Consider the following 10,721-nt stretch of genomic DNA (forward strand, 5'->3'; position numbering starts at 1 on the left):
CACTGACAGATGCCTGGTTCAGGCTCGCTTATGCACACCAGCACTACTAGGTTATGTTTCATATCATGCTGTCTGACAACAAGCCTTGGAACAGGCAACACAACTAGGGGGAGTATCCATATACATCACAGATACACACACCTCCTGGTTAGTAGCACTGCACAAAGCATCACAGACCATACATATACAACCACCATTGTGCAATACTGCCTTTCAGTTTGTTGCCTGCTACAGAACACACTCCCAAACTCAGGTACCACACTCGTCTTTCGTGGGAACTATGAAGAATATGAAGGTCTCCACAAACACCATTATACTGTGTGACTTCATATACACAAATATTGACTGGGGATACTACTCAAGCCCCGACACCCTCACCCAACAGTCACTACAATTTGTAGACTCATATGCTATGACACAACCAGTCAGCACAGCCACAAGGGGGAATACATATTGGACCTGATCATCACCAACATGGGGACTCTATGTTCCACACCAGCGATATACCTGTTTATGACTGCAACCATGATGGACTCCATGACCTTGCAGATCAGACTTCATAGGTGTACTGGACTTGACTTCCCATGGTGTGTTGTGCACCAACACTTGTGGGTAGTGCCATATGTAGCTTTGACACATTCAACGGTTCCACATCCTGTGTAGGGGCTGAGGCTCAGCTGACTGTTCAGGTGCATTACCTGTTTGTTCTGTAGTTTGTGAATGACACATATTGGGAATCAATGTATTCCACTTGCTGCCATGCTTTTGGCAGTGGGTGTAGCTGCTCATCCATTCTGCATGTGATATCTCCTGGTATGATGATATGGACTTTTGTCAGTGGGAGGTGGGTATGTACATATGGGCCTGTCTGTCATGATGTCGGCATTGTCACTCAGGTACAGTTGGCCCTAACTCAGGACATATATGGGTGTTCATTGCTATTTATAACATAGCTGAAGGAGGTGTCATGATTCAGTCTGGACTCCTTCTCAGCTACTCTTTACAAAACACCAACAAACATGAGCACTAATCCCTGTTATACTCTTTTACATGCTTAACACCCTACTGATCCTTTGTGATCAGGCTATGGAGTATGTCATGATAATATCCTGGCATGTTCAGGGGTCGGTTTTGTGTGTACTCTCCAGTCCAGCTGGTGGATATTTTGATATTGACACAATGTCACATCTGCCTCATGTACACAGACATCCCTCTCCTCCTCCCGACAAACTCAGATATATGTGTGAGATGCACCTATATAGACATACAGGGTGCTGAACTCTCTCGACGCATGACTGGCACATACTATCAGGTGGTGAAGGTAACCACACACACCACATATCAGTCTCACATATCCTCTAGCAACAGCACTCAATCCACATTATCACACATAGACATACTCAGATGCTGTAAATGTACTCTATCTAAGCAGCAGAGACCTCCAAAGCAGACACACACACACCTTCTACCCCACTACAATACCCACATATCACAAAGTTCACAATGTCAGTGTGCCACACAGTCACTGCCCTTCAGGCAAAACAACACACCTAATACACTTGTAATAGGTGACACTTATTGTCAGACACACTGACGTACCACTCACCAGCCCTAACAAGGGAATAGTCACTTAGGGCTGTCTGTTGGGTGCCAGGATCTGCCGCATAACACAGGCAGTCAGGTCACTCCAAAGCAAGTACAGGACTGGCACCATCATTGTCCATGCTGGTGTGTATAACCTCAGACGTTACTCCCTGGACCACATGACATGATACATGGAGGAACACTCTGATCATGTAGCCCAGGCCAGTATGACCCTGACCTTGTCTAGCATCTTACACCCACCAATTATGATGTCACAGTATACAGACACACATATCACATTTAACAGTTGCCTAACAAATTTGTTTAATTCATAGGGGATACAGTGTCTGTCAGCCTATGGTGACATGCTCAACATGCCACGTAGCTTCACTATGAACAGCTTGCACCTGTCACCCTTGGACTTTGGAATGCTGGCTAAGGCTCTTGCTACCACCATAGTGCCTTGTTTAAGCAGGGCTCAGAAGAAAACCCACCTCCATAGACATTACAGGTTAAATGAAACTAAGGGTAATGCTGCTCAACAACAGTTGTGTTAACATCATATTGTGTCCATTCAGGACTCTCCTCAGTATGGAGGATACTGATATCTGTGCACTGACAGATGCCTGGTTCAGGCTCGCTTATGCACACCAGCACTACTAGGTTATGTTTCATATCATGCTGTCTGACAACAAGCCTTGGAACAGGCAACACAACTAGGGGGAGTATCCATATACATCACAGATACACACACCTCCTGGTTAGTAGCACTGCACAAAGCATCACAGACCATACATATACAACCACCATTGTGCAATACTGCCTTTCAGTTTGTTGCCTGCTACAGAACACACTCCCAAACTCAGGTACCACACTCGTCTTTCGTGGGAACTATGAAGAATATGAAGGTCTCCACAAACACCATTATACTGTGTGACTTCATATACACAAATATTGACTGGGGATACTACTCAAGCCCCGACACCCTCACCCAACAGTCGCTACAATTTGTAGACTCATATGCTATGACACAACCAGTCAGCACAGCCACAAGGGGGAATACATATTGGACCTGATCATCACCAACATGGGGACTCTATGTTCCACACCAGCGATATACCTGTTTATGACTGCAACCATGATGGACTCCATGACCTTGCAGATCAGACTTCATAGGTGTACTGGACTTGACTTCCCATGGTGTGTTGTGCACCAACACTTGTGGGTAGTGCCATATGTAGCTTTGACACATTCAACGGTTCCACATCCTGTGTAGGGGGTGAGGCTCAGCTGACTGTTCAGGTGCATTATCTGTTTGTTCTGTAGTTTGTGAATGACACATATTGGGAATCAATGTATTCCACTTGCTGCCATGCTTTTGGCAGTGGGGGTAGTTGCTCATCCATTCTGCATGTGATATCTCCTGGTATGATGATATGGACTTTTGTCAGTGGGAGGTGGGTATGTACATATGGGCCTGTCTGTCATGATGTCGGCATTGTCACTCAGGTACAGTTGGCCCTAACTCAGGACATATATGGGTGTACATTGCTATTTATAACATAGCTGAAGGAGGTGTCATGATTCAGTCTGGACTCCTTCTCAGCTACTCTTTACAAAACACCAACGAACATGAGCACTAATCCCTGTTATACTCTTTTACATGCTTAACACCCTACTGATCCTTTGTGATCAGGCTATGGAGTATGTCATGATAATATCCTGGCATGTTCAGGGGTCGGTTTTGTGTGTACTCTCCAGTCCAGCTGGTGGATATTTTGATATTGACACAATGTCACATCTGCCTCATGTACACAGACATCCCTCTCCTCCTCCCGACAAACTCAGATATATGTGTGAGATGCACCTATATAGACATACAGGGTGCTGAACTCTCTCGACGCATGACTGGCACATACTATCAGGTGGTGAAGGTAACCACACACACCACATATCAGTCTCACATATCCTCTAGCAACAGCACTCAATCCACATTATCACACATAGACATACTCAGATGCTGTAAATGTACTCTATCTAAGCAGCAGAGACCTCCAAAGCAGACACACACTCACCTTCTACCCCACTACAATACCCACATATCACAAAGTTCACAATGCCAGTGTGCCACACAGTCACTGTCCTTCAGGCAAAACAACACACCTAATACACTTGTAATAGGTGACACTTATTGTCAGACACACTGACGTACCACTCACCAGCCCTAACAAGGGAATAGTCACTTAGGGCTGTCTTTTGGGTGCCAGGATCTGCCGCATAACACAGGCAGTCAGGTCACTCCAAAGCAAGTACAGGACTGGCACCATCATTGTCCATGCTGGTGTGTATAACCTCAGACGTTACTCCCTGGACCACATGACATGATACATGGAGGAACACTCTGATCATGTAGCCCAGGCCAGTATGACCCTGACCTTGTCTAGCATCTTACACCCACCAATTATGATGTCACAGTATACAGACACACATATCACATTTAACAGTTGCCTAACAAATTTGTTTAATTCATAGGGGATACAGTGTCTGTCAGCCTATGGTGACATGCTCAACATGCCACGTAGCTTCACTATGAACAGCTTGCACCTGTCACCCTTGGACTTTGGAATGCTGGCTAAGGCTCTTGCTACCACCATAGTGCCTTGTTTAAGCAGGGCTCAGAAGAAAACCCACCTCCATAGACATTACAGGTTAAATGAAACTAAGGGTAATGCTGCTCAACAACAGTTGTGTTAACATCATATTGTGTCCATTCAGGACTCTCCTCAGTATGGAGGATACTGATATCTGTGCACTGACAGATGCCTGGTTCAGGCTCGCTTATGCACACCAGCACTACTAGGTTATGTTTCATACCATGCTGTCTGACAACAAGCCTTGGAACAGGCAACACAACTAGGGGGAGTATCCATATACATCACAGATACACACACCTCCTGGTTAGTAGCACTGCACAAAGCATCACAGACCATACATATACAACCACCATTGTGCAATACTGCCTTTCAGTTTGTTGCCTGCTACAGAACACACTCCCAAACTCAGGTACCACACTCGTCTTTCGTGGGAACTATGAAGAATATGAAGGTCTCCACAAACACCATTATACTGTGTGACTTCATATACACAAATATTGACTGGGGATACTACTCAAGCCCCGACACCCTCACCCAACAGTCGCTACAATTTGTAGACTCATATGTTATGACACAACCAGTCAGCACAGCCACAAGGGGGAATACATATTGGACCTGATCATCACCAACATGGGGACTCTATGTTCCACACCAGCGATATACCCCTCATTGGTAAGGTCAGAACATACATGTATCTCACTGGACATACATATACCCTCCACGCACCCATCCTGGGTAATCTTGGTGAACTTCTCATGAGCCAACATCTCACTTCACCGTAGCAAGGTGGTATCCTTCAGAGACCCTGAGACAGTGGCAAATATGGCTCACAATGCTGCATCCTTTACATACACATTCTATGGACACCTAGTGGACTGCATGGATTGTGCTATCCCAAATAACAACAGGACTCACTATTCCAATGGCAGGGGACCTGTCTGGTAGACCCCAGCCATTAAAAAGCTGTACAATGTCAGGAGGAAGCTATTACATGATAGAGCACAATCCCAGACTGGGAAGGCATCTGTGATCTGTACTAGCAGACAGCTACGATCACTCATGAACTTTTCTAAGGGCCACTTCTACTGGACAATTGCAACAGACACGTAGGACTATCACACGGCCTTCTTCATTTATGTCAGGAACCTGGGTGGACACTCACTGATATGCTGTGAGTTACTGCATACTGACTAAACGTACCCTGAACCCACTGGCATTGCCAACATTCTGGCAAACAGGTTCAGTGCAGACGTCTCCCACCGATCCCCCCTAAGGAACAACTATCCATCCCAACAGAGTATAACCTCCCTGACATCACACAGTAACAGGTGAGTGCTGCCCTCCCCAAAGCGTACATCACAGTATCAATGTGACCAGACGGTGTCCCAGCCTGCATCTTACACGAGCATCATGACAGACATAACCCTCACATTACATCACTGTTCAATATCGGAGTTACCACAGGATATGTACCCAAGGAATGGCGTACAGCTACAGTGGTCCCACTCCACAGAGTTGGTGCCACAATGGACCACAGACAATATTGCCCTATAAGCCTGAGTAGCCTGTTCTGCAAAGCTATGGAGTGTATTGTCATGGGACTCATTCACATAGACATCGGGAACCTACGGACACTGTGTCCCACACATTTCAGCATTGTTGTGGGCATATTTTGCCTCTTGAACCTGTTTGTATTCTTTAAACAGCTAACAGGTCCATCGACATAGGGATGGCTGTCCACACAGCCTACCTGAACCTTGCAAAACCCTTCAACACAATGACCCACTGGGCCATTATGCATAGGCTAACCAGCGTCGATATGGACACATATCTCACACAATGGATTGCTACCTGGATCAGGGATAGCACCCACATGGTCAGAATTGCAGGTGCCATGTCTGACTATACACCAGTTACACATGGCATCCCACACGGCTCAGTCCTGGGACCTCTCTTGTTCAGTATATATTTATCTGACGTACAGGCTACCACAGGGGGAATATGGCTGAACATGTTTGCACTTGACTGCAAACAGGGTGCCATGATCAACTCTCCAGCTGCCACATGCATACTCAAACAGGGTCTCACAGAGATGGATGACTGGTACCAGAGCCATGGCCTACAGCTAAATGCCATTAGTTGCATAGTCATCCCCTTTGGGAATAACAACATGCCCACACATTACCACATAGGTAGTACTCCATTACATATGGTAGAAGTTGTTAGGGGTTTGGGGACATGACTTGTTCGTACAGTTGCCTTTGACATTCACGTTGCCAAAGTGGTTGGACACACTTTCTATGTGGGCCTCCTTATCCCATATGGTTTCACATCTAGATCGAGTGAGGTCATTGTGCCTCTATACTCATAACATCCATGCTTGGTTACAATGCCACATTTGGGGTATACCTTACCCGACACCTGCAGCAACTGTACTGGCCACGGACGTTCCTCACCAAGCAGATCTAGGGACTCACACAGATGCCCTGCACAGTTCAGATGCAGTAACTCCAGCTCTACTCAAAAGCTTACCACATACTCAGATATGATGTGTGCCTGTTGTTTACAAATATACCCAACCCAGAATTACTGGACATGCTCCACCTCAGGATATCCAACTCCCTTGGAGCTACACACTCCAGGGACGTATACCTCAGCACAGATGTTAATAGGACATTGTGGAGGGACAGATTCTTATCCCAGAGGCTCCACTCACTCCAGAATGTAATCCCAGTTTCACATAGGCAGAACCACCCACTGACCACCTACTGGAGACATCTTGATGACTGTATGGGTGATCGTATGTTTACCCCTGGGATATCTTCTGTGTCCCTGCTAGACAGAGGCACACTAGCCTAAACATACATGGGCTATCTTGTGTGACCTACTATTCACACACACAGTGTAGTAATCTGACAGGGTTGTGAATGCCAAACACACTCTGGCTAGGCTTGTACATGCCCTAGGGCAGATAGCCTAGTATCGACCTCTGAACCTATGCTAATGTTCAAGATGCACAATGTTTATTGCTGACACTGTTTGCAGGTCTTTATCATCTTTGCTTTACCAGTTCTTATGAACAACTTCGGTATCTGCAGAACATATTTGATTATGACAGGGTCCCACTATATTATAGATGTGTCTGTTGTCATATAACTGTGTGCACACGGCAGATTGCTGTATAGTGACATGTTCCTGGGTTAACACATGCAACTGCCAGATATGCGTGGCCCACTGCTGTACTCAGACATGGCCTAAGTGTGTGAGCATGCCCAGTTCTGCCATTCCATGTTTTTTTGCCTGACATTTGTCTCATTTATTCAAGTGTGTGAGCATGCCCCGTGTGATTTTTCAGTATGTTGCTATCTGAGGTCCACTACATTTGTTGATGTGTGCAAACATGACCGATATTAACATTTATACTGTGTGTGTTGGAAGTCAGGTTCTGTTCTCACTGCAGGACTCACCTTTGGGTCATCACTCGACAAGGATTATGCTGTGACTGCAGGGTTTCCATGAAATGCTTTGCATAGACTTATCAACATTCCTTCATACAAGTTGATCACTGCAATACTGTCATGGTTTAGTGGTTCAGTACTTTGGCTATAGTGCACAGTATCCTGGGTTCGAGGTCCATCACTGCTTTATATTTTCATACTGAGCAGACCAGACTGCTTAAGGGCCAGTTAAGCAAATTTGAGCATGTTGGCTTTTGTTCAGCTATGCCCTACTTAGACCAGGCTTGTCCGACATTGCTCAATACTCACCAACATTGCTGGACATTGCCCAATATTACTGAACATTGACTACAATTGTGCTAGTTGGTGTGTGCGATTTTGTTTACATATACTACATGGTGGTAAATGCTGTTTAGCACTGCTTTATATTGCTTAACACATGGCAATCATGTCTTAGGGGGTGCTGCAGGGCTGCTTATGTCGGATGCACATACTACACTCCCTGTACATGTTTGAAAGCAGGTAGTGTAAACTTAGGCATCCCTTTTACTATATGTGCGAGTCGGAAAGAGGTATCATTTCCAGAGTTCCTACTGAGCCAGTGTATGTGCTATCCGTTGCCTCTTTGCCAAGGCCAAAGCATACTGGGCATGCCTCCTTCTGCCTACTGGGGCAGGCTCAGGTTGTTCCTCCTCTGAGTCACGCTCTGTCTGTGATGGCCTTGGCAATGGTGGGGGCTGTTTGCCCCAGGCCTATGCTGGTCCTGCTGCAGCTGTTTTTGCAGGATCATATTATGTAGCATAGCACATACCATGACAATTTGGGTACATGTAGTTGGTGAGTACTGCAAGGCTCCATCAGATGTGTCCAGGCACCGGAACCGTGACTTGAGCAGCCCAAACACATGCTCTATTACATTATGTGTTTGCGCATGTGCCTCATTATGGCGTTCCTGTTCAAGTGTGTGTGCATTTCTGATGGGTGTCATCAGCCATGGTTCCATTGCATAGCCAGCATCCCCCACTAGGTGACCATCTGGGATGTCCTCATTGGCAAATATCTGGTACAGCTGCGTCAGATGCCAGATATGGGAATCATGGTAGCTTCCAGGGCAGCCTGAACACACATTCAGAATTATGCCCTGGGCATCACACACAACCTGGCAGTTGATGGAGGGGAAGCCCTTGTGGTTGAAGTAGACCCTACCCCACTCGCCGGCTGGTGCTTTGATGCATATGTGTTTGCAGTCTATTGCACCCACTACCTCAGGGTATTCCGCTATTTGCTGGAAGCGACACATATTGCTGGCCAATACCTCACGGGAATTGGGGAAATATACATGATCACCGACATGTGCTGACATGGCATCCAGGAACTGGTGTAGTACCCTGGATGCTGATGCCTGTGATATCCCCATCATATCACCAGTTGGTCTATGGAAGCTAGCTGTTGCTAATATTCTTAGGCCAACACATACCTTGGTTTCCACTGGGATGGGTTCCCCTCTGTTGTTTTTTTGTGTGAGCGTGGCCTGCACAGCTCAACCATTTGCTGCAGGAGGTCTCTGTCCACTCTATAGCGCTCCACTATCTCTACGTCATGTAGCCCCTGGTAGGTTACCCTGGGCCTGTACACTCTTCTCCGTCTCTTCACTGTGGGTTGTCCAGCAGCATTTCCATTGTCACCACCCTCAGCATGTTGCATATGTTGCCTTATAATAACAGTGGCAGCCCCTAACATTTTTTTGTCTCAGTAAAGCTTTTTCAGTTGTCACTTCTATTAGCTTACTGCAGGGTCTGTTGTGAGAAACATAATGGACTGTTGTTTGCAGAGTTTTAAGTGCTAGGCTGGGCTGGGCTAGTGTACTGCCTGTGTAATTGCCTGATTCTGATTGTTTTCACCTGCTAGCTCTGCTAGTACTCCCTGGTAGCTTCCTACTATTTGTTGTGCTTCCTTTTTCCTTTCTGTTTTCTCAGGGGGGAGCACCGCACACACAAACACAAACATACGCACAGCAGCTAATACATGCGCACACATGCTTACACGGACTAAAACTTGTTTATTCAGTTAAAACGCGCGCACACCAGTGCAATCGCGCTTACAGCTCTTTAAACAGCCTTATACATGCTTACTCCGGCTTAAACTCGTGCACTCATGCTTACACGCGTATACTCTGTTTTACTCGGGTTTATATGCGTGCACACGCACGCATACCCACTCAGCAAGAAACTTTGGTGTTATCCACGGCATACACCTTCCATTTCTTGCCTTTCCCTAGCCTACCTGTTGACACACCTCTTATCATGATGTGTAAATGACAGCTGACACATGCCACTCTGCTCCAATGAGCTTCACTTCTTTCATACATACCCACCTCGTGATGTCACCTATCTTCTACTCTGTTACTCCCCATATCCTACTCCTACTTCACTGACTGTGCTCATTTGCTATGTAAACTTGCGATTCACTGTCCTAATGTTCATTTACATAGGATTGCCTACTAATGCTTGGTTACATGTCTTAGACTGAGCTTCCCCCCTTGGCAACCTCTACTCGGTGGCCATTTTGTCTTCAGCCTGCCATTCCCTTGCATTGTACATTAACAATTTAAATAAAATCCACATTTGTGGGTTTTAATTTTTAGTATTCTGGGTTTTAGAGCGCAGCCCGTTTGCACGGAGCTGCGCTATGCTTAAACATCGGAAATCGGCGAAAAAAAAATAAAATATTTTTATTTTCATATTGCATCAGGAAACATTTCACATGGCCGTATATTTAGCCATTGGCATGCTTCCTGCTCTGGATGAAACCTTTATTTGGAGCTGTCACGGCTCTGTTTTGCTATTTGCAGAACGGTACTCAGTTGTCAACTGAGTACATTTCTGCAAATAACACTGCTCTTACTCGGACAGGTTCAGGTTTCCTGAATCGCAAATCTACCTCATTTGCATGCCTTTCACCTGCAATTGAGGTAATTTGCATATCCCAGCCCTGTCCGTGTAAGAGCCGTTTTAGGAGCTCTCTT

This window comes from Protopterus annectens, chromosome 7.part0, assembly GCF_019279795.1.
Source record: "Protopterus annectens isolate FY-2018-M chromosome 7.part0, PAN1.0, whole genome shotgun sequence".
NCBI lineage: Eukaryota > Metazoa > Chordata > Ceratodontiformes > Protopteridae > Protopterus > Protopterus annectens.